This window comes from Balearica regulorum, chromosome 15, assembly GCF_011004875.1.
Source record: "Balearica regulorum gibbericeps isolate bBalReg1 chromosome 15, bBalReg1.pri, whole genome shotgun sequence".
NCBI lineage: Eukaryota > Metazoa > Chordata > Aves > Gruiformes > Gruidae > Balearica > Balearica regulorum.
The window spans coordinates 17353461-17375515 of NC_046198.1; the positions used below are offsets into that span (position 1 = coordinate 17353461).

A 22055-nucleotide genomic window follows, 5' to 3' on the forward strand; every position below is an offset into this window, starting at 1 on the left:
CCTCTGTGCCCTGCAGCACCACGCTGCCAGTGCTGAAAGAAAACTAAATTAAACAAGCGTTTCATTTAAAAACCCACAAATATTCAAGTCTCTCAACAGCGGCAACATGCTGTAGCCCGAGGCCCAGCACCGCAATCGGATCTGCTGCCCACGCCAACCTTGCATCATGACAAGTTCTGCTCCAGAAGCCCCGAAGCGGGCCCCGAGCCTGGCTGAAGTAATGCAGTGCCGGTCCAACATGAAGGGCTTCACGGCCTCGGATCCGGCACACGTGACACTTGCTGCCCCCCCGGTGCGTTTCAGAAGGCACGCCAGCTCCCAGTACCGACGTGTTGCAGCACTCGGCCCTCTCTCGTTCGCCAGCCTCCCTGCTCGTTTGAAGGCTTCTCTGCTCCCCCTTATTGCAGACAACATCTGAACCGGATTACAACTGGATAGAACGGATTAAAGCGCGTTAGACTGCCAAAGCGTCAACAAAACAGCATCAGCTAGAACGCCAGACACACAAGATACCATTTTTTAGGTGCCATGTGTCCCGCCACTGGTTTTAATCACACTCTAAAAACTACATTAAGAAAACATTAATGTGATAATGAGAAACCATAAAGGCAACGAAATCCACAGGCGAGGGCAGAACAAGGCATATTTCCTCAAGTATCTTGGCACAAACGGGTGCAGGAAAAAGCCGTGGATTAGCACCCCTCGGTGACTGGGGAACGATACGGCAAAATCTGTTCCAGCCTTCACCATGATTTTTCTTTCTTCCTCTCTCTCTCACTTAGCTTTAAGTGTTTTTAATGTGATTTTAATGCAATGTGTGCTGCATGAATAAAACAGTGCAATGGAGGCATGGGCTGAAATCTGTCCAAATTTTCAATGGATTAGGAAAGAATAGCTCCTCAGTGGTTCGTAACGCGCAGAGTTTACACGCATCTGCTATTCTCCACAAGAGGACATCATATTGATGCTCAGAGTTTGACAGACGGCTCCTCTTGTTGTTGTAGAGATCTGACCTTGGTATCGGAGACTTCCCCGTGTTCTTCATCTCAGGAAATAAACTGCTTCCTTCCACATTAGGAGTTGATTCCTGCAACTGCCACGTAGCCCAGCAAAGAGCAAAGCCCCTCCTCATTCCCACTAAAGGCTCTGGCAGCTCGGCCTCCGACAGGCACGGGGCTCAGCAAGCTGCGCCGTGCACGTCCCCAACCCAGCAGACAGCCAAGGCCGCAGGCAAACAACCTTCCATCAAGATTTCCAGCTGCATCCCGGGGCTTCTTGAACATAAGCAAAGGAAGGAGTGCAGCAGTGCAGGAGATGAGGGGGGCGAGAAGGATGTTTCGGTCCTACAACCTCTAATTTTCATAGATTTCACCCCGGGCGTGCCACGGCAGGACAGCAGTGCTGTCAGACTCACACCCAGGGGCACTGGGGCTGGGGGCCAGCGCCCTCAGGCAGCACTCAGCGAGCCGAGCACCGCAACCCAAACGCCACGGCTCTGCACAGCCGCTGCGCTGCGAGAGCCATCACAGCCTCTGCCACGCCACAAACGGGGCTGTCGCACATTTTCCTGGGCGATGGGGGCGCGGGGGGGAGAGGTCAAGGGTGCAAGCTGTCAGGGGTGGGAGAGATGCAGAGGAGAGCGGCAGGTCAGAAATCCGTCCCCACGAAGGGGCAGCTGAAGCCACCGCTGACTGTAAGCTGTAACGCGGTGCCACCCGGGGACAGTCGCTCTGGTGCTAGACGAGGGAGCTTTGCTGTACAAATACCTACAGAACAGCTTGCTAAGAGCCAGCCTTGCTATTTCTGATTCACACCCTACCGTGCTGCACAGAAATGCCTCTTCCCTCCTCCAATTTCTGCTTCCCAGCCAAGAGCTGGGACAGGCGCCAGCAGGCTTTCAACTTTGTACACTTCCCAGTTAGTCACTTCTCGTGACAAACCCCATCCTCGCTCGGTCTGTTTGCCCGTGGTCTGCAGCATCGCCCCCGCACACGGGTGCGACTCCGTTAGCCGCTCGGTTTGCTCCGTGTTAGCTGCTGCCGCTCATTAGAGGTCATTAGCAAAACGCCTACACCACAGGAGCGTTCACCAAAGGCTCGCAAAAACTTTCACTCAAGCTTAAATAAGGTTGTGTTAATAAAAAGCCAGGGTGCCATTATAACACTTACCAATCTGCAGTGTCTGTCTGGAAGGAGAACCTACATTGAAGCCACCCTCTGCCATGGGAGCGGAAACAAGAAGTTTGGATTCAGCTTCATCTCCAGCGCTTACCACCTGGCCAAACGCTATGTCCAGTCGGTGGAAAATTCACAAGGGGAACGTAGGATGATGTACCATCTCTAAGTGGAGGCATGGGAATATTGTCAGTGTAACTTATTTATGTTAGGTTGCACTCAGAAGCTTTGAAGAAAATAAGGGTCTCGTTATGCTGAAGGGCTGTAACAGAAAAGACACAGTTTTATCCTCATAACATCTTCTATACTAAGGAGCTGAATATGAAATGTGTACCATAAAAAGCAACCAGCAGAAAGATGTAAAGTGTTCCTTACATTTGCATTTTTCTCGGTTCACCTCTCAGTGACTGTGAATTTTACAACCTGAGCTCACTGCACAGGAGCTCTTCTAAAAACTTTGAGAAAAACCTACTTGTGCAATCGGTGACCCAGTCACAGGGGCTTTACAAACCTGAAAGCGGTGTCACACAGCAGGGATGAATGAATGTGAGCAGAGCAAAGCGGCCCAGCCAATAACTTACAGTAGTTTTCTATCAAAAGCTACAGGTAAGATAATTTCAAACCTGAAAATGAGGAGTGCAGGGACATATTTACATTTTTACAGAAGTTAACTAACCTTTCCAAAACGCCCCAGACAGTTTCAATTCACTTTTTGAATTTTGGACCAGAAGTGCAGATTTTTTGCTATTTCCCCCAAAGATGTTTCCACAGACTGACTTACACTGTTCCTTAGGAGAAAAAGAGTTTGAGCTGTGTTACTGAACCTCTCTGCACATCATCTGTGAATCTTACGTGCTATCGGCGATGCCTAACTGCAGGACTGCAGCTACATTTAAGACATGACTAAGCTACCTGTACATCTCACCCTTTGCTATTGCAATCCTTTCTTCTTTCAAGAACTGAGCCAAGAATCCATGAGTCACTTTGGCATTTTTGGCAGCCTTTAAGGACCAACAGCACATCTCAGGTTTGGCTCTCTACACTTGGCTGGGCCAACAGGGACAGGCACAGATACCCAGAACTTCGCTATGCCAGCACAGCTCTGTCTTCCAAAGAGAAGTAACTTTGCACAGTACATGCAAATACCTATTCCGTAGCGTCAGCATTCTTTACTATAATCTCTTGTCTTCTTCCAGGAGGAGAGCCTGGACACAAAGGACCAAAACAAAAGTGCTGAAGAAGCCGTATGTCCACAGAGATCTACAGCACCGGTGGAGAAACCCTGTGCTGGAGCCACACCAGGCAACCTGAGCAAGTCTCAGCCATCGCCTCTGCGGCCTCTCATGAAGGCCAAGGATGGCATATCCCCACAGACAGTTGAATTCTGTAAATCACACAAATATTGAAGGCCACCTGCATGGAGCTCTGTTGTGCTTTAGCATATGAACAGAAAATCTCCTTGCCAGCTGTCCCGGTTTTGGCTGGGATAGAGTTAATTTTCTTCCCAGCAGCTGGTACAGTGCTGTGGTTTGGATTTAGGATGAGAATAGCGTTGATAACACGCTGATGGTTTAGTTGTTGCCAAGCGTCACGGACTTTTCAGCTCCTCACCCTGCCCTGCCAACAAGAGGCGGGGAGGGCACCCAAAAAGCTGGGAGGGGACACGGCCAGGACAGCTGACCCCAACTGCCCAATGGGATATTCTACACCATATGACATCATATTCCGTATATAACCGGGAGCTGGCCAGGAGGCAGCACGGCTCAGGAACTAGCTGAGCATCAGCTCCGGGTGGTGAGCAATTGTGCTGTGCATCACTGCTTTTGCATATTCTATTATTATTACTATTATTATTATTATCATCTTCCTTTTCTGTCCCATTAAACTGTCTTTATCTCAGCCCATGAGTTTTACCTTTTTTTTTCTTCTCAATGCTCTCCCCCATCCCACTGAGGGGAGAGTGAGCAAGCGGCTGTGCGGTTGGTTTAACTGCTGGCCGGGTTAAACCATGACACCAGCACATCGCCTTATGTTTTCCATGGTGAACTTGCACTGTTTCTTGCACATTGCATCACTCTCAGACACTTGGCGGCTCTCAAAAGCTTCTGAAGTGATTCGTTCTGGCTTTCATTTTTACTTGGCGAAGTGCCATCCAGAAAGCCCTACTTAACTTCTCCCACTTGTGCATCCTAAAGTGAAGAGACTACCCAGGGAGAAGCAGAGGCTTGGGAAGGAACAGGTTTCTCGAGCGCGGTAAACCTCCCAGGCGTTACACTGGTGCAAACTGTTAAATAATTTAAATAGAGATTTCCTGCGCTCTCTTAGGAAAGTTACTGCTTGCTGAGACACGAGTGGCAGCAGTTCCCCTCCCAAACAAATGGCTTCAGTAACACCCCGGCAGCAGCCCGGCTGTTCAAACCAGACCCATTAGCCACTCACCCGTCAGCCCCGCAGCGCCTGGCTGCAGTGGGGTTAGCAGCAAATGGAAGAGCACGATATTTACTTTTTACAGCTGAGAACTTTGATAAACAGCGGCAGGCAGCAAAGGTCAGTCGATTTATATTTCTTCCAGTATATATTCTTAAGAATGGCAGTCACCATTATGGAAGCTATCAAAAAGCTAGCTCTGACCTTAAATAAGTGTGCTCCTATGTCAGGCAGTGCCAGGAAGGAGAATTTATGAGGCAGATGCTAAATTCAGGGAAGGAAGAAAAGTTGGGTTACTCTCGCTAGAGATGCAGTCCAAGTTCACAGCGTGGGATGCAGCCACCGATATTCAGCCATTTGGTTTAATCCTTTGCGCTCCTTTGGGATAACAACTTCACCACCCTTAACATTTGGGTGGGACTACCTGCTGGTCTATTCAACGTGATCATCTAAACAGCAGCACCCAAATTCACAGGGCTCCAGGCTGCTAGGTGTGCAGGAGGCAAGCTTACTCGCACGCGTATGTCTTAACTTTCTGTAAAGAGCAGAGAGGAACACAATTAATTCCGTGACTTTACAGACAAGAAAAAGTGCTGGAGGAGCATTCTTACGGTGCAGGTTGGCTACCTTTTGCATATCTTTTCCTCATTGAAAATTTTGCATAATAACAGAAAATCTTTCATATCTCCTCCGATAGAGGATAAAAGCAGTCATTAATAATTTGCTTTGTCTAAGTATGCCATTCTTTTGCAAAAATGGAATCCCAGCCATAGCACAATGGTCATCTTATTTACATCTCTTCCTACTTTAATAGTGCTTTGCAGAAAATGCTTACTTATTTTTATGAAGCTAGCTGGAAATTATATTGCTTGAATTTCTTTTATATATTAATTTGGAGAAAAAAATTTCAGTAAATTACTTGGCTCTCCCTTCAGCTCTATTGCATTTTTCATCACTTATTAAATGGACTTATTTTAAGTTCATTTGCAAGCAAAGTGGTGTTAATTTAAGACCCATTCATCATTTTCTTTCTAAGAAAACACCAGTGAATGCAACCTAATTACAAAAGTAGGGAAAAAAAAGAACTGACACTTTTTTCCCCTATCGAAAAGATACTTGGGGAAAACAACCCAAAAACTTTCCAGTGCAGCCCAGTCAGCCAGGTGCTGCTGCACTACCTAAACACGCCACTCCCGAGACTTTTTACATGGCGGGACGACCGGTCGTGCTGCCAGCTTCCCGTGCCACCTATTGCCCAGAGAAATACCAGAGTGTCGCTGTTTTTCTCAGACATAGTTCCTCCCCCTGCTACTCGGCCCCGCATTCGCAGCGTGCCCCCCGTGCCTGGCCGGGCTGCGGCCACGCTCTCACGGGGGAGGCCAGCCCCGTCTGTGCCCTCGCTGGCGTCGCCTTGTCCGGAAAGAAGCAGCATTTTCCTTACATACAGCTGTTTCTCAGATTTTTTTTCTGAGGAAGGACTGCTTGAGGGAAAAAGCAATCGGGAAATAAGTAATATTTTCCTTCATTTTGCACAGAGCCAGTAGAAACATTCAGATTTTGAAAAACGAGAAAATGGCAAAGACAGAAGTAGCATCGGATGTAGGAGGAAGGAATAAAAGGGAGAGAAGGGGCAATGTTTTTCCGGCATCTCTCTCCTAGTTTGATTAACTTAAAAGCAATTTAAAATACAAGTCAGCTCTACACGGAGCACGGGCACAGCAGCACCTGCTCCGTATGGCCTCCCCCGTCAGCAAGGGGATCGCTGTCCCCCTGCCCCTCCCCAGCTTCCGCTTCACTCCTGGTCTGCTCCCATCGCCCCTGCTGCCTCCCCTCCTGTCTCTGGCTCTCGGTGAAGCACCCTGGAACCCAGCCCAGCCTGTTCAAGCTCCCAACACATCTTGAATTTCAATTCGCTCTCATTTTAAGTCATCTGTCTCTTTTTTAAACCAAGCCACAAGCAGAATGAGCCAATTTATTATTAATATAAACCAAAACAAATCTGCAGAGAAAGCCTGGGCTGTCCGCTCCCAGCACCCCACAGCACGCCCAGCTCCGTAGGAATACTGATTTGAAGGGGGGGCGATTAACGAACTGGGGCACAAAACTCACCGTATGGTGATAGCCCACTTTGGAATGACACTACAAATATTGTATCCATCAGTGGTCAAATGGATCACCCAGTAAATAGACCAATTTGGCCTTCAGGTCCCTGAAATACCACGTAGCCTTCTGGCCGGCCACCATCGGCGTACCATGTCCCCTGCGCTCAGTCGGTGGCAGAAGAAATTAGTCACGGCTGGTGAAGAGCAGGTCTGAAAGGCAGTGGCCCCAAAAACTCGAATGGGAGTGTTCCCTGTCTGTCACCGTGGCGTGACCGCACATCTGCTGCAAACCCGTCTGCTCCTCCGGCTTGGCATCGCTCCCCGTGCCCCGGGAGTGCCGTGCGCCGTCCAGCGAAGTGGGACCTGGGTTGTGCAGGATCCCTGAGAACTGAACTGAGTCTGGAGTCGGTGTGGAGCTGCTGGGGCCGGGGCTGGTCCGCAGGGCTCTGCAGCCCACCAGGACGGGGGCTCCGGGCAATGAGGTCTCCCAACGCAGCCTTTCCTCTCTCTCATGCAACATTTTTCTCAGGCCTTACATTGCTTCAACCACCCTTATAACTAAAGTTACTTTGATTTTGATGGGCTTTGCTTCTGAGTTACCCTAACACGACACCTTCAGTGACAGCCGTAAATGAAGATGTTAAACCTCCTTGGCCCCGGTATCGACACCAAGGGAGCACGACCAGTGCCTGGCCTCCAGCAGGACATCCTGCCCCCGATCGCAACCTCCTGTGTCCACCAAGAATTTTCTAGGGCAGTCGCCAGGGTACTGCAACCGGACTGAAAACGAGCAGAGGCTTTGCTGAACACTGGCTGGCTGTATATCCTTTTCGCCAAGTAATAATTAAGTTACTTTTACCCTTTCGTACAACTGATTTCATCTCTTCCCTGGCTCTCCTCTTCCACTGCCTGTGCGCTCCGCAGTGCTGCTTGCGTGCTCCTTTCCAGCACTCTTATTAGGGGCTTTTCTCCATCCCGCTGACAACCTGCCAAGCTAATAAGAATGAAGAAAGTGTGAAAGTGAATGAGTGTAAAAGCGTGTGACAGGTTTCTCCTTTGCTCTCCTCATGCTCAGCCAGCACAAATTCCTGAGATAAGAAGATGCAAACCCATCTAATTAAGGCGCCCGCAGGACTTGGCAATCAGCGCTTGTGCCAGCCTGAGCCCCTCAGCGCTGCTGGGACTGGAGAGGTGGGCACCACGCTGGAGGCAGCCCTGGAGCGGGGCCGGGAGGGGCCAGCCCCCGGTGATTTCAGTGCCTCGCGGACACACAGAACCGACCCAGGCAGCGCCGGCAGCCGACTGCCAAGGGACAAGGAAAGGCTCAAATGCCCCCGAGCTCCATGGGGCCATCCAGAGCTGCCAGAGCTGCAGCTCTGAACAACCAGCCCGGCTCTCAGAGACCCTGCCGCCAGCAAACTCCTCCTGGGAGGCACCGTGTGTTCAGCGGGATCTCAAGGACTGCTGGCTGGCAACCACTGATCCACCTTGGAGGAGTCTTATCTTACGCAAGAGCTGGAAATGGGAGAGTTCACCTCACTATTTCCCTGCTTCTGCTTTCTTGGGGGAAATCGCGAGACGCGTCTGCCCTGGGCCGGCAGCGTGCTCTGCGGCCAAGCAGCCAGGGCGGTGTAAAGGCACATCATCTCAGAGCAAAGGTGACAGCAAGAGGTGTAACAGCGGCACAGCCTGCTCTGGGAGCACCTTACTGCCTCATCTGCGCTCTGACGCTGCTGGCTGGGGAGCCTTCCTGCCAGCCGACGTTGCCTTTCATTCTAATCGGCGCTTAACTTGGTTGCAATGAAACCTCTTTACTATACATTTCATAAAGAACAAGGCAGTCAGAATTCATTTTTGTCTATGAATGGAAAATTTACAACAAAAATAAATGGGATAGAGGAAAATGGGATTCTTCGTTGAACATGATGATACTTCACAAACACTTCCCATTAAAAAAAAAAATCAGAACACTCAAAACCAATTAAACAATTCCAAATAAACTCATGTGGCTGTAGGAAAGGGTGCAGTGAAGCCTTGCCAGTGGCTGCCCTGTAACTGCACGCGTTAGCACGGATCTGTCTGCTTTCTGCCTCCTGCCTGTTCTGTGTGCTGCCCAGCACCTGGTGTTTGGAAACAACGTGCGGTGAACACAAAGCTGAATGGAGGTAATCTATGACAGCAGTTTAAATCACTAGTATAAATATTATTTTAATGCATTAGGCTTTTAATCCTTGTCCTAATTTGTGGATTAATCATCTTAATTGGTGAGAAGACATTGGTCAATCTTTTCCCATTTTAGTGCAACTCAGCAATCTCTCCCTGTTGCAACTCTGTCATCAGTACAGAAAATGCAACTGCTTCAAGTGCCGATCGCAGAACGGCATTTCATGGTTCCTTCCAGGGAATGCATTTGTAGGGATACTAAAAAATAGTGGATTATTTGTTGTATTTCTTCGATCCATAAATAGGACTCCTCTGCAGGTGATATTTTTGTTGTGTTTGGAGCAATTTGGATGCACTATTCTAAAGTATATCCAAGTAATTGTCTTCTCGTTTTAAAGTCCTGTGCCTGCAAGAAGTAGCTGTACCAGAGCGAAAGGCCAAACAAGAAGCCTGGCGGATGGAGCGACCCAGGGGTTTGGTAACGGGCCACAGAGCCGCTTTGCTCTCTTTCAATTTATTTACTGCTGTGACTACAACTTATTTCCCTGGAGGCTCTTCTGGTGGCCTGCAGGAAATGAGCTGACAGCGGACGAGCATCCCCTCCAAGCTGTTGAGCCCGAAGCTAACGGGTCAGGGCCAGCGGCAGACCTGGACTTGCTGTCCCCTGCCACACCGAGGGGCCGATCCCCGGGGCCAGGGTCATCGCTGGCACCCGGACAGGCACCAAGAGGCAGAGACGGCAAAGCAGTTCTGCATAACGGCACCTGCCGTGCTGTTCCTGCTGCCTTCATTAAGCACCCGAGCTGGAGACCTTCAACTTCATACGATCTCATTCACACCTTTTCTTTATAAAAGAAATCTTGTGTCATCAGCACATATTATTTTTTTCCAGATTTGCAAGTCCTATTCATAACTTGTAATATCTATCTCCGGAAAACTCATTTGTTTGGACAATTTGATTTAAAAAAAAACCCTCAAGGTTATTATTTGCAATATAATAAAAAAAATGGCAGGCGTGCGCAGTGGAACACGTCGCGTAAAACTCCCTGTCACTTTTACCACCAACCCAAAGTACAAACGTACCGAACGCGATAAAGGCAAACATATGCCAGCTTTTAAGATAATGCTACAACCGTAAGTCACCATTTCGTTTTGCTACAAAAAAGCAAAGACAGACCTATATAGCATTCAAAAGGACAAGAGACTAGCTGGCTAGATGTATTGACTGAGTATTTATAGTTGCAGCATTCAGGAATGCAAATTGAAATGAATCAATGCCAGCAGGGATGCCTAAAAGACATAAGTGAGAATTACAGCAATTAAGAATGTTGTCTCAAAGGAAATTAGAACAGTCCATTAATTACAATGCCTTAAAGGAAAATGAACCAAAATGAGAAAGAAAGAAAGAAAGAAATTAAAAATCAGGAAATTAGCAGAAAAATAGGGGATTAGAAAAGATAATGAGCACAGTAGGTACTTCCCACCCTCTTTTTATTAACAACAAAGAAATAAAAAAAGAAATGGTGATAGGAACGGAACCACCATGAAGAACAGAGCCGATATATTCTGGCACAAGATCAATAGCCAGCACACTCAAGGCTTTGCTGATTTAAGTCCAATTCATCATTAAATTCTGTAGAAACTGGTTCCATGGAAAAGAGTGCAAAAAAGAAAGTGCCAAGCTAATAGGTGCAGCAAAAGCTGCAGTTATGGTATGTGTAGCTGGAGCCCCAAATGGCTGTGAGGAGAAAAGTGGGTTGTTTACACCCTACAGGTAAGCGGGGCTCGCTGTGCTGGGACCAGTGCACGCCGGCAGACGGCACGTCTCTGCCTTCTGCCGCTGCGGCGGGGGGGACGGTGCCCGGGTCAGCCCCCCGGCCATACCTTCTCTGCCTGTCCCAGGCGCGGGCTGTTGTAAATCCTGCCGAGCCCCGTGAGCTCCCAGCCTTGCCGGACCTGTGTGCAGCGTGGCCTTAGACAACTCTTAAGCTCAACTTCCTTTTGCTGTACTATAGAACTGCTACATTTGAAATTCTTGATGGACGGCTTGAATGTAAATACACTGGAAACAGTCTCAATGCAGTATGGCTCCTGGCCCTTCACCAGCAGGAAGGTCAAACTCCAGTGGCCCGTTTCAGAGTCTAACTGGTATCTGGGATAAAACACACCACTCTACTGCTTGTGTACTTTCAGTTCTTTTTTGGGATAATAAAACCTTAGCAGGTCAGCAGCAACACGTTACAGCGGTAGCACAAACAGCTATCACGGGTGGCTGTTAGAGGAATGGTGAACAGCCACCTCTCACCAAGGGTACTTAAAAAAACCTGTTAAGCTTCCCCATAAAATGGCAGCTCCAGACAAAAATACAGGCACACACACGAGTTTCCATGAGCAGCTCTTCCAAGAATTTTTTCCCATTTGCATAAAAGAGGCAAAAATGACCAAAGTGCAAGTGCGACAGGACCCCAGAGAAGCTGTGCCTTGAACGAGCGCTGGCACATCGCACGGAGACCAGCGTCACTGCCCGGGGACGCTCACACCTAACCTTGCATCCCAGCTACCTGTCTGAGATTGGAGAGGGTGGAATTAGGGCTGCGTTGTGCCCAATGCTTTCTCCAACCCACGGAGCGCAACTTTTCATAAAAGCAGGAACATGCCCGTACCCCCTTCCTCCCCCTACCCAGGAGCAGCTCCGAGACTCCTCACCCGGGCTTGTTCTCCCCAGCACAGAGGGCACGGTGAGGCAGCATCGGTGTTCCCAACGAGTGTGACAGCACCGAGTTCGCCTGTGAGACAGCCAGGTGTTCCTGTGCAACACGAGGGGCAACACCAGATGGGGACAGTCTGCTGGAGAAAGTCCTTCCTCCCAGACCTGGAATGCCTGCAGAACATAACAGGTCAGGTTTATACTAATGTATTTCTAATCATATCTAAAACCACATTTAAAAATAATTTTTTTCAAAGCAAAGTGGCTTATGAGGACATGGTTTTCATCTGCAGCTGAACATCAAGTCCCACTCTCAGCCCTTGTCTCTCTGATGACCTCATTTCACAGCAAGTTCTGTGGACAATCCATCCCTCCCTTCAGGAGAAAGACACATAAGTGTGTATTTGTGTGCCTCAGACACCACGGCCAGGAGGACACCGAAAACACAGAAACCCAAGCGGCAGGATCTGCATGGAAAGACACAAATAGCTTGCAAAGCGTAATCATTGATGCTGCTTGCTGATGGCATCATACCGTCATGCTGGTTTGCAGGTTCATGAAACACATTTAGGCAGTTTCTAAACTGAAAACCACCCTGGGCTGTGGAAAGGTGATGCTGCTTTTCTGAATTACAATGCCTCGCCTTGCCTCCTTCAGGCTCACGCCGATGAATCCTGCTGATCCCGCTGGAGCCAGCCTGCTGCTTGCCTGGGTGCTAGCAGGAAGAGGTTCGGCTGTGGAAACCTGCAGAAACTCTCGGCAAAAGGGAAGGAACCATTTCCGTGCCAGACTCCCGGTTAGGATAAACCGGCGTGGCTGCATTCACCAAGCGCTGGGCCTGTATCTTTTCCATCCACTGTCTGTCTGTACTCTAAAATGCCCTTTCAAACCATTGCACTTCGGTGACAGTGGAGGCATTCAATTATTTCTTTAAGTGTAAATCCTGCATTCCTTCATCTGTTAGTTATATATATTTAGTACAGATTGAACAGCACCTGCTGACTGGATGAATCATTTGCATCCGAGTCACAAAATGGGAACTTAAGGACCTCCAGTGCTGCTGCTGAAATTGCTGCTACTGACACTGCCAACTCAACTCCTGTTGCTGATACTAATCAGCAGCTCTTTAAAATGATTACAGCATTCAGACAGGGCCATAAAACTACCAGGTGGGCTATATTTCGTACTGCTTCCCGGTTTTTCTGCAGTCTTCCCTATGGGAATGGTTTTATTGGTCCCATCAATCCCTCTTACAGTCTTTAGCATGGGAAGGAGATGTCACAGAGTTTTAACATCTCATACATTTTCTGAATTACAAGATCATTATAACCAGCTTGGCACAAAATACTGTTTTCATCAAATTCACTATTTAAGGCAAAAATAGCATTTGTTAACTTAGCTGCAGATTAATGCAAATATATTTGCATGTATGAAATAGAAGATTTTTATTGTTTATTTAAAGGTCTTCTAAACTGCATTTGCACGAGAACTTTATTAAAAAACACAGAACTTTTATCAGGCCAGATTGCTCTCTGTCAAAAGCTGGCACAGTGAATTCAAGTCAGTAAATCTGAACCTGCTGAATCCAGCTCCACTGCCTGTCAGGGCACTTGATAAAAGATTTTTATTTTTTTTTAAAGGAGAGCTCACATGAGCTAAAAGTACAAGAGAGTTCCTTGGGTTTGGGGCATTTTTATTTTGTTTGTTTGTTTTAGAGCAGATGTAAATTTTAACTGGAAGACAAAGGCAGCTTGTTGGTTCTCAGTAATTTTAAGCACAGTAAATCATTGAGTCTCATCTAACTGATTTTTGGTAGAAACACCGATAGCGTTCCTTTACAGTACTTTCAGACCAACACATATTTATTCTCACAATGCTCTTGAGGAGGAGGTAAGCTAGATCTCCCGATAGTTTCCCTCCTCTGGAAAGCGAAGGTGTGCCTTCACTGCAGGGAACCCAGCACGGTGCTGGACCACAGCGATAAACCATCAGGTGCCCAAAGCCCAGCCCGGCTGCCCCGCAACTGCAACTCGGGTTTAGCTTGGGCTGAGCTTGGTCCCCTGTCTGGTCCTGCAGATACGCCCTAAACAACTCTGCCAAGGTCTTGCCCAGTAAACCTGCCAGAGCCATCTTTCTACTGCTGCGGTTTATAGCATCGCCCAACACACAGAGGAGATGGGGCCTTCCTCCATGCCCATGGAGAGTCGTTACCTTTTATGATACAGGGAAGGGAGAAAAGTAAAATTCTGATTTACAGCATCCCTCTCTGTTACTTGCAATGCATATCAATCACATCGACAAGTTTAGAAGTCCATATATTTGCTCCTGGTTTTTAGTTTGATTTCATTTATGTACCTTGCACCAATGAAGACTTGATTATGAACTTCGGGACTGATTCCTTCACAGCTGGCATACACATGTTTGGTGGTTTTATATATAGACATATATAAAATAAATGTATATATAAGGAACACTTTTACCTAGCTTTCCAATGCCCTGTTATAGTCCCATCAGAAACACCTAAAATGTCTCTAGTACCCCTTAACACAGCACTTGGGGCTCAGAAGACCACGAGGGGTTTCACCTGGGCTGTCATGGTGGTTGCTCGCCCTCCTGAAACCATGGCTGATGTGAGCACGGGAGGTGCCCATGGCTCCCCACCTCTTCTCTTCCACCTGCCCACCTCATTCCACCCAGCACAGCGGCCTTGCTCTGGTACCCATTGAGGGGGGCGGTGGCACGGCAGCCATGGGACATGGGGGACACTGACGGGCAGCTCTTGCCTGAATAGGCCCACCCTGATGCAAAGGACCAAGTTGGTACAAAAAGGGTCAAGCTTGGTGAAGCTGGCTCAGGTGAGGCCTGCCAACGTGGTTTCTTTGGAAGTGCCGGCCTCCAAGTCCAACAGCGGGTTTAAGCTGTGCTACGAACATGTGTTATGGAAACAGGAAAAAGCTTAAAAAGCTGACCGAGACATACCAAAGGTGTGCTCAGCCCCGCTCCTGCCTTGAACAGTGCCAGGGGCACATCTGGAGGTGGCTGGGCAACTACAAATCCGAGTTCCCTGCTATACTCACCCAAGGTTGCTTTTGGCCCTCCATGTTAATAGGTACTTACAGAGCGCTCCTCCATTAGAGTGCCTAATTTTAAAACTGAACTACGGACCCTCTGATCACCTCCATCCTATGTTTGCTGCAAACCACAATGAGTGGGTCACACACAAAAACGGATTTGTATTTCTCTATTGGCATCTCAGATAAGCTAATGGTAGGAGGCAGCAGCAAACTACGAGTGTCTCACACCAAGGGTTCTTCTGAGCGAGGACTCGGGCAGCCAGGCCCTGCAGTGAGTTCCCAGGCCCAGCCTGGCTTCCCTACCCACACAAGAGCCAGCCATCTAAGAGAGGGCATTGCCAGCAAAGCGTTCCCCAAGACATTCGGTACGTAAATGTTATCAGTAAAGGGCAGCAGTAGGTATGTACGAAACCACGACTCATGCTCGCTGACAAAACCTCCAAACAGCTCAGTCCCTCTGATCAGTACAGCAGCAAACCCCAGGCAGAACGCCTAATCCACCTCGGGCAGTGTGGCGAGGGACTGGCCACAGACGATGGCCGAACGGTGCTCTCCTGGGAAACAGCTGGGCAACAGGGCCGCCTGACAGCAAGATTAACAACTGCAAAGGTTTCCCACCCTCTCTGCGTGAGGTAGGGAGAAAAATGCAGCGAGTACGCTTACACCGTAGCCACGAGATGAGTGTTTTTTACACGGGGACGGACCCTGGAGGGTCACGCTGACACTGCCAGCGAGGCCCCCGTGCCACCTCAGCCCCAGCACAGACTACGTGGGCTGGATGTGGCACTCAAATCTTTGCTGCGTCTAGGACCCTGCCCACAAACCAGCCAAAGCAGGTCCTTCTGCTGGAGGTTGTTCGCCAGTCAGACATGAAAGAGGAAAGAAAAACAGACCGAGTAATTCAGCTGAGCAATTACAGACAAAGCCCTTGCCAGTTTCCTGACGCAGACTTGGGGGAACTTAAGTACGTTTGGAAAGTTCATGAGTCTGGCTTTGGTTCTCTAACCATCAACTGTGAGTTTAAATTGTTCATTTTCTTTAATTAAGGAGGGAAGAACGACTTCCTCTTTCAACAGTGTATTTCCCCAGTGCTGCTTTGGCCTTTCGGCATCATGATGTGAGAGACAGAAACTCGGTGAAAAGGACAGCAAGGCAGATTTCTTTCTGTGCTCCCTTTTCACTTTTCTAAAGTTCAGTGAGTTAACACCATTCTCATTAATTGATTCTGAATATTAGCAATAGGTTTAATACAAATCACTGAGCGATTGTATTTCAGCTCTAAAAACTGTTAGGAAAATTTACCAAAGAATACTTGCCCTTCAGAAACATGAAGAAGACATAGTACAAGTGCTAGCTTATTTTCCATAAAACGCTATTATTATTGGCCCCAGGATGAATATATTTATAGCTGATACAGACTTTCACCCAGATTCATACAAAAGAGGTGCAAACACTTCTATAAAGATTTTCACAGAATGATGGCATTTCACCCTTTATACTGTCTCCATCCCCTCCAGTGTCCCCCAGGCCTGTCCGTACCTCTCCAAGCCCTCAGCCCCCAACCAGACACCCGATCACCACCTCCCAACAGCGACCACGCTCCGGTTCCTCCCAGCTCCTCCATCCCTGCCTTCCCACTTCCCCTCCACAGCACCCCGGTCTCCTTCACACCTCCTTCCCCTGGTCCTAGTCCACACTTGCTTTTTTGCAAAATCTTCCTGTGGCTTTGTGCTAACCTCAAACTTTCCTGCTTAAACCCTTTGCCTCCGGTTTGGCCCTGCAGCCACAGCATCCCCACGAACGCACAATGGTCAACACACACACGCTTACAAGTAAGAGAGTGCAGACCGGGGGTTCCTCTAACCAGAGCCGCAGGTGCTCCAGGAGGCTCAGGCTGGTCCCTCACACTCAGTCAAGCAAAATGCAGATATCTGAAAAATTCTGCCTCAGACTGCAGGCACCTCATCTTTGCTACAGCTCGAAATTCAGGCACAAAGTTCTCCCCTGAATTCTGGTTTTCCCATTAGCAGCATCACATAATGAGTGACATGAAGCAGGAAGAAAGTGACATTTGGGGTGTTAATTAGCGTCAGCGGTGCGGCATCCCCTGGACATGCTCGTGTAAACAAAACGCAGGCACGTGCCAGGCAGCCGTCTGAAGGCACAATACAGGGAGACAATTAAAAGCAGCCTAATCTCCACTTCAGCAAAAATTCTCTGCTCAAGGAAATAATTCAAAAGAGAGAGAGGAATACAAAATGAAATTAAGGACATTTCAGCTGTGAGCAGTCAGGTCACTGGGTATCATTCTTCCCTACGTATGGGTTAAGGCAAGGGTTTGCAGCCCCTTGAATGCCTTGGCTTTGAATATTAATTTTTTTCTCGCCTTTCTGCAGTCAAGTTTTCTCTGAGATCTTTGGTGTGAGAATTTAGAGCAGCCACGTCCATATCCATGAACATGTCAGGCTTGGAGAAATTTCTGCTTCTACCATTCTTTCCTCCCTCATATTGCCAAATGACTAGGCATTAGCATTTTAAATACTTGTCATATTGAATTTGGGTTAATTTGCTTTTTCTGCGTAAAGAGGAAGGTGGAGGTGGGCTGAGGGAAGTTTTCTCCGGCTGTCTGAGATCTGCCCCACACGCTTTGCCGGGTACCTGGCACGCGGCAATCCCGCCCGTTGTATGTCGCACGCCTTGCGATGGTAACGCACGCAGCTGAAGAGCAGCCGCCAAGCTAACCAGCCTCTGCTGTTGTGGATCATCGTTCTGCGCTTCAGTACAAATGGCAATCAATTAATTAACTGCCTACCATTAATTATTAATTGCAATTCATTACAATATTCCATATTCTGGGGGTTCTACAGGCACAGCTTTCAGTTAAGTCAATTTACCAGTTTTGGAAACTGATTATTTTTTCATGCAGTGTGTTCAATACTCCCCAAGTTCATACATCATCCTTCCAGCCAAGCTATTCCGCTGTCTTCTATAAATCAAGAACTGATGGGAAGGAGCTGGTCTGGCAGCAAACGGGGCCCAGAGCTCAGGGAACGGGGGTGCCAGTCCTGCTGCAGCCACCTGGCACTGGCAGCACTGGAGGTGAAGCTCTGTCGCAGGTCCCTGCTCAAAGACAGAGGCTCCAGATTTCGCGGTGGTGTGACAATTGAGGCTTTCTGAGCTGGTCTGGTACAAGGGGGACATAAGACACAGCCAGAATTTCAAGGCCTTTGTGTGTTTTCCTGATGACCTGGATTATCACTCACCTCCACCTTCTGCTGCTGCATCAGAAGCGGTTGCGTGTCAAAGGAGAAATATATTTTGCTCTTCCTTTATACTGGTAGAAAAGGCTGGCACAAGCTGCAAGTAGTGAAGAGTGAGGTCCACTGCTTTTAAATCAAAGCCTAAACGTGCTCCTGTTCCCTTTCACTCAGCAGTTTCTCCACTCCTTCCTCTCCTGCAACGAGATCTCCTTAACCAGGATCAATGTGATGGCCTCATCTGGAGGGACAACAGCCAAATGCTGGAACAGAAAGACTTTTCCACAACTGCAAAGCCAAGAAATACTCGAGAAACGTCTCCTTCCTTTTCTTCTTTTTTCTTAAGTTCTAAAAAATTACCCTGGTCGTCTTTTTTCCAGTTGGTAGCTTTTGACTTTGCTGGGAAGGGGAATTAGCAGATCTCCAGTCCTCTGCTTTCATCGCCTGAGTTTCTCAAGTGCCTAAGCTCTAATGACAGCCCAAATGAGTTCAGAGAACTTAACATTCAGAAGACATCATTTGCTTATCAAATCTGACTGTCCTCCTTCTCCTCCTCCCCTCTGTAAAGCACAAACCGTTAAACACTAGATATTTACCCCTCGACTGAGCTCAGTAACTGGGGGTGACTACCCTACTGCGGTTCCCCAGAGAGCAATTATCCATGTACTGAAAGAAGACGGAGGTACAGCAGCGCCAGGGCCTTTGCAATGGAAGAGAACTGATTGAGAGATGGTTTTCTAGCACAGATCATAGGCAAAGAGCACCCTCAAGGTAGGCAAAGCAGCTTTCTTCTGCTGAAAACTTTATTTCTTTATTACATGGTGGCATTTTGCATTTCTCTCAAGTAGTCAGAAGATGATTTTGGGCATACATTACTTCAAAGCTGGAAGAAATTATTTTACTGTTGGAAGGATTTTCTATGAAAATGAAGAAGGAATAGAGGGATGATGGAAGATCTTGTGTGTGTTAAATGCAAATGACTGACTTGATACAACGATAAACAGACCTGTCTTTGCACACTTCTGCTGGCCACATAATGCAGTGGAGAACATCTGCACACTGCATATGTGCACACTTTGCTCTTCCTGGCATTCCTCCAGCTAATATTTCTAAGATGTCCATATTGACTGGTTTTATTCCTTTTTGATAGCAAATATTCTGCTAGTAACAATACAGTTAATGGATAGGAAAGATTTGTTTCTGAGTATTTGGGATAATGTAGCTTTTCAGTTATTATGAGGCCATATTATTTTATAGACACACTATCTCAGGCTTACTTTTATGTCCCTTGAATTTGTGTGCACAGCGTCCTAGAGCACAACAGCACACAAGCTCTCTACCAAACACGCAGAAATCGTTACCATGGGAAAAATATCTGGAATAATCTTCTTACTACTTTTTAATGAAGATTTACACTTCCTAGATTTTTTTAAGGTTTTGTCTGAAGAATTTGGCAACTGCTGCAATGACAAAACTGAAATGTATTAAATATGCAAGAAAGTATTAATGTGACATGAAGTTTGAATGACTAAAGTTATAATGTCAGAAAAATGTCATGAAAAAATGTTAGATTGCAAGAACAAGCAGCAGTCTGTAATACATTTAACAAACAATCCAGTGCAGCTCCACATCCATTAATAGCAATGTTTGATGCCATCTGAAACATTTAAATAAAGTCTATATAATAAAAATGGAACTAGAAAGAATGAAAATGACACGTCCAAATTCCTTGAACTGTTTCAAAGTCTCCAGAAGCAGCTTCAGTGAATGTCAAACTTTGTTTAAAGTCTTTTTTTCACTCTCTGCCCGAAATGTTTTCACCACGGTTGCTGTTGGGGGTAGCAGCGGTCAGAGAGGGTGACGTAAGGCTTTGGTAGGGGAGGGCATGGATCAAACTGGTGGAACTGGAGATGCCATATTCCTGATTTGGTCTGGAGGAAACCCCAGTAATATACGCTAGATCTCTCTGAACGCACTCAGGTGGACATCTGAGCTTCAGACAATGGAGCTGCGTAAGGAGTGGAAACAAATTCTTGATCTGCTGCACTGGAGAAGCGACAGGCAGTCTCCAACCATGTTTTGAGCAGGTTGAAATAAGCAGCCCATTAGCCACCGTTGCCATTTTGAAACCCAGGCATAGAAGACCTACTCTGAACGCCATGAGATACAGTATCTCAAGTACTTCTGGTGCCTGGCTATGTTAGGACTTGGAGGTGAACACGAGGTTTCTACCATCACAGATTTCCCCACAGCAGACACGGTTTGCCTGAGTCCCTCTTCCACTCTGCATATTGATTCCTCAGCAAGGGAAGTCTCCCGAACTCCTCCCAGAGCACAGCAGGTACCACCTGGCCAAGAGAAAGAACCAGCTCTGTGTCTCTGCCCTGCCAGGACAGCGGGGCAGTGCCCTGCTTCCGCATGAGCCTGCCTGCAGAAAGCAAGATGCTCGCTAGCTGTACTGCACAAATCCTATGGGCGCCACTGCTGTTCTCTGCTACCTGCAGAACACAGTGCTGCAGAACGCGTGCTCTGAGATCCTTGGGAGGGGACCCTGTACCAGCCACCAGACCAATGTCCCCAGCACGTGCTCCTCCTGCAGTCGTTTCCTTCCTTCCCCCCTCCCTCCCCAGGGGAGCGAAGTTCAGCGCTCAGCAGCTGGAGGTAGGGGTTAAACAACGTCTGTTTAGCAATGTCACAGGCAGCCAGGGCTGAGCGTAGGAGTAGAAGCATTTTAAAACATTATCTGTTCTTTCTGTCTGTTGCCAGGAAGCTTTAAACCGATTCCCTTGGTGCCGGTTCCCGTTGGTCCCTGCCTGTTTGCTCTGCCCTTCCGCAGGAGCGCAGAGCTCAGAGGCGCTGCCTGCGGCATCACCGGAGCTCCCTGCCAGCAAAGGTTACTTACACCTGCAAGCTGGGGAGGCTCCCCAGACGAAGGGAGGTAGGGCTATCAATCAGACACAGCAAACGCGTTGGCAGCCTCAGGCTTTTGGGTATTTGCACAGAGAGTCAGGTAAAATAGGAAAAAAATACATTTTTTAAAGACATATATTGGTTCCTCAGAAATAATTTCCTACCTGAGCAGTCCTGGGCAGTCAGAGCAGGAGGAGCAGTGCCCAGCGTCTTTCCCAACAAATGGTCTGTTATCCCTCTCTATGTCTTTACTTGACATCAGCAAAATCAGCTCCATTAAAACAAGGTTACTCTTTGGAAATTTTTCGTCTGATTAACTCCATTTATGTAATTTATTTTGATCCTCTGATTCCTATTAGTGGGATCGATATTAATTTAAATCAGAACGCTGTGTATTTTCTCTTGCTCCATTCATGCAGATCAGGAGCACTGCATTTCTCCTAATTGTATTGCTGACAAATTAACCTCAGTCAGGATTACCAAGATCAAGCGAGAAGAGTGACTGCAACCAGTTTTTCCTTTCTCTTTTTGGCAGGGATCGAATGGTTAGCCCACAGCTAAACTTCTAAAGAATTCTATACATCAGACTTGGGAGCAAACCAAATAAAACTGGTCACTGCTTGAGAGAACCAGGTCACACCTGAGAGAGCTCCTTCCTCCCCAAAGAAAGCACTAGATGCTGCGGCAGTCATCCTCTGCGCAGGGATGAAGGACTTGCTCTCCCTGCTGCAGGCGTGGGTCTCTGGAGTCAAGGTGGGCCTGGGAGCGGAAAAGGGCACAAGCTGAGATGGAAGAACTGTGGCTTCCACACAGGGAATAATTTAGACAGGGAGGCGGAAAATGTACTTATAAACGAAGGAGCAGGACAGCGAAGCATCTCTGCACCATGGTGGAGTAGGGGGTAAACAAACACCACGAGAACAGCGATGCAGAAGGCAGAGCGAGCGGAATAGCAGCGGAGCGCGGAGGAGGATCCGGGACAGCCTTACGGCACTGCTCTGAGCAGACGTGGCTGCTGGGGCAATCGCTTATACCCCATTTAGGATATTATCTCTGACTACTGCTGTAATGCAAGCAGTTAGCAATATTATTAATGTAATGATTAGTATTATTAACTTGTGCAGTCACTGTAATTAATGATCACTGCAGCCTGATGCTGAGCGCTTTTGAAAACCAGTGTTTCCACCCTGGATCGCAGTGGAACGCCTCTTGCAGCTAACACTGCTGCAGAAAATGAGCTC

The 22055-nt window shown here is 47.8% G+C and overlaps 1 long non-coding RNA gene across 1 annotated transcript in view; it reads right to left on the reverse strand.

Moving 5' to 3' along the window:
- LOC142604008 (uncharacterized) overlaps positions 1-21326 on the reverse strand; it is a 37826-nt gene extending 16500 nt beyond the window's left edge. The window contains exons 1-4 of the long non-coding RNA XR_012837900.1: positions 20979-21326; positions 17911-18145; positions 16478-16802; positions 2169-2436 (exon numbers count right to left, since the gene is read on the reverse strand). This is a non-coding gene — a long non-coding RNA (uncharacterized LOC142604008). The remainder of the gene's footprint in view (positions 1-2168; positions 2437-16477; positions 16803-17910; positions 18146-20978) is intronic.
- Between the last annotated feature and the right edge of the window lie 729 nt (positions 21327-22055).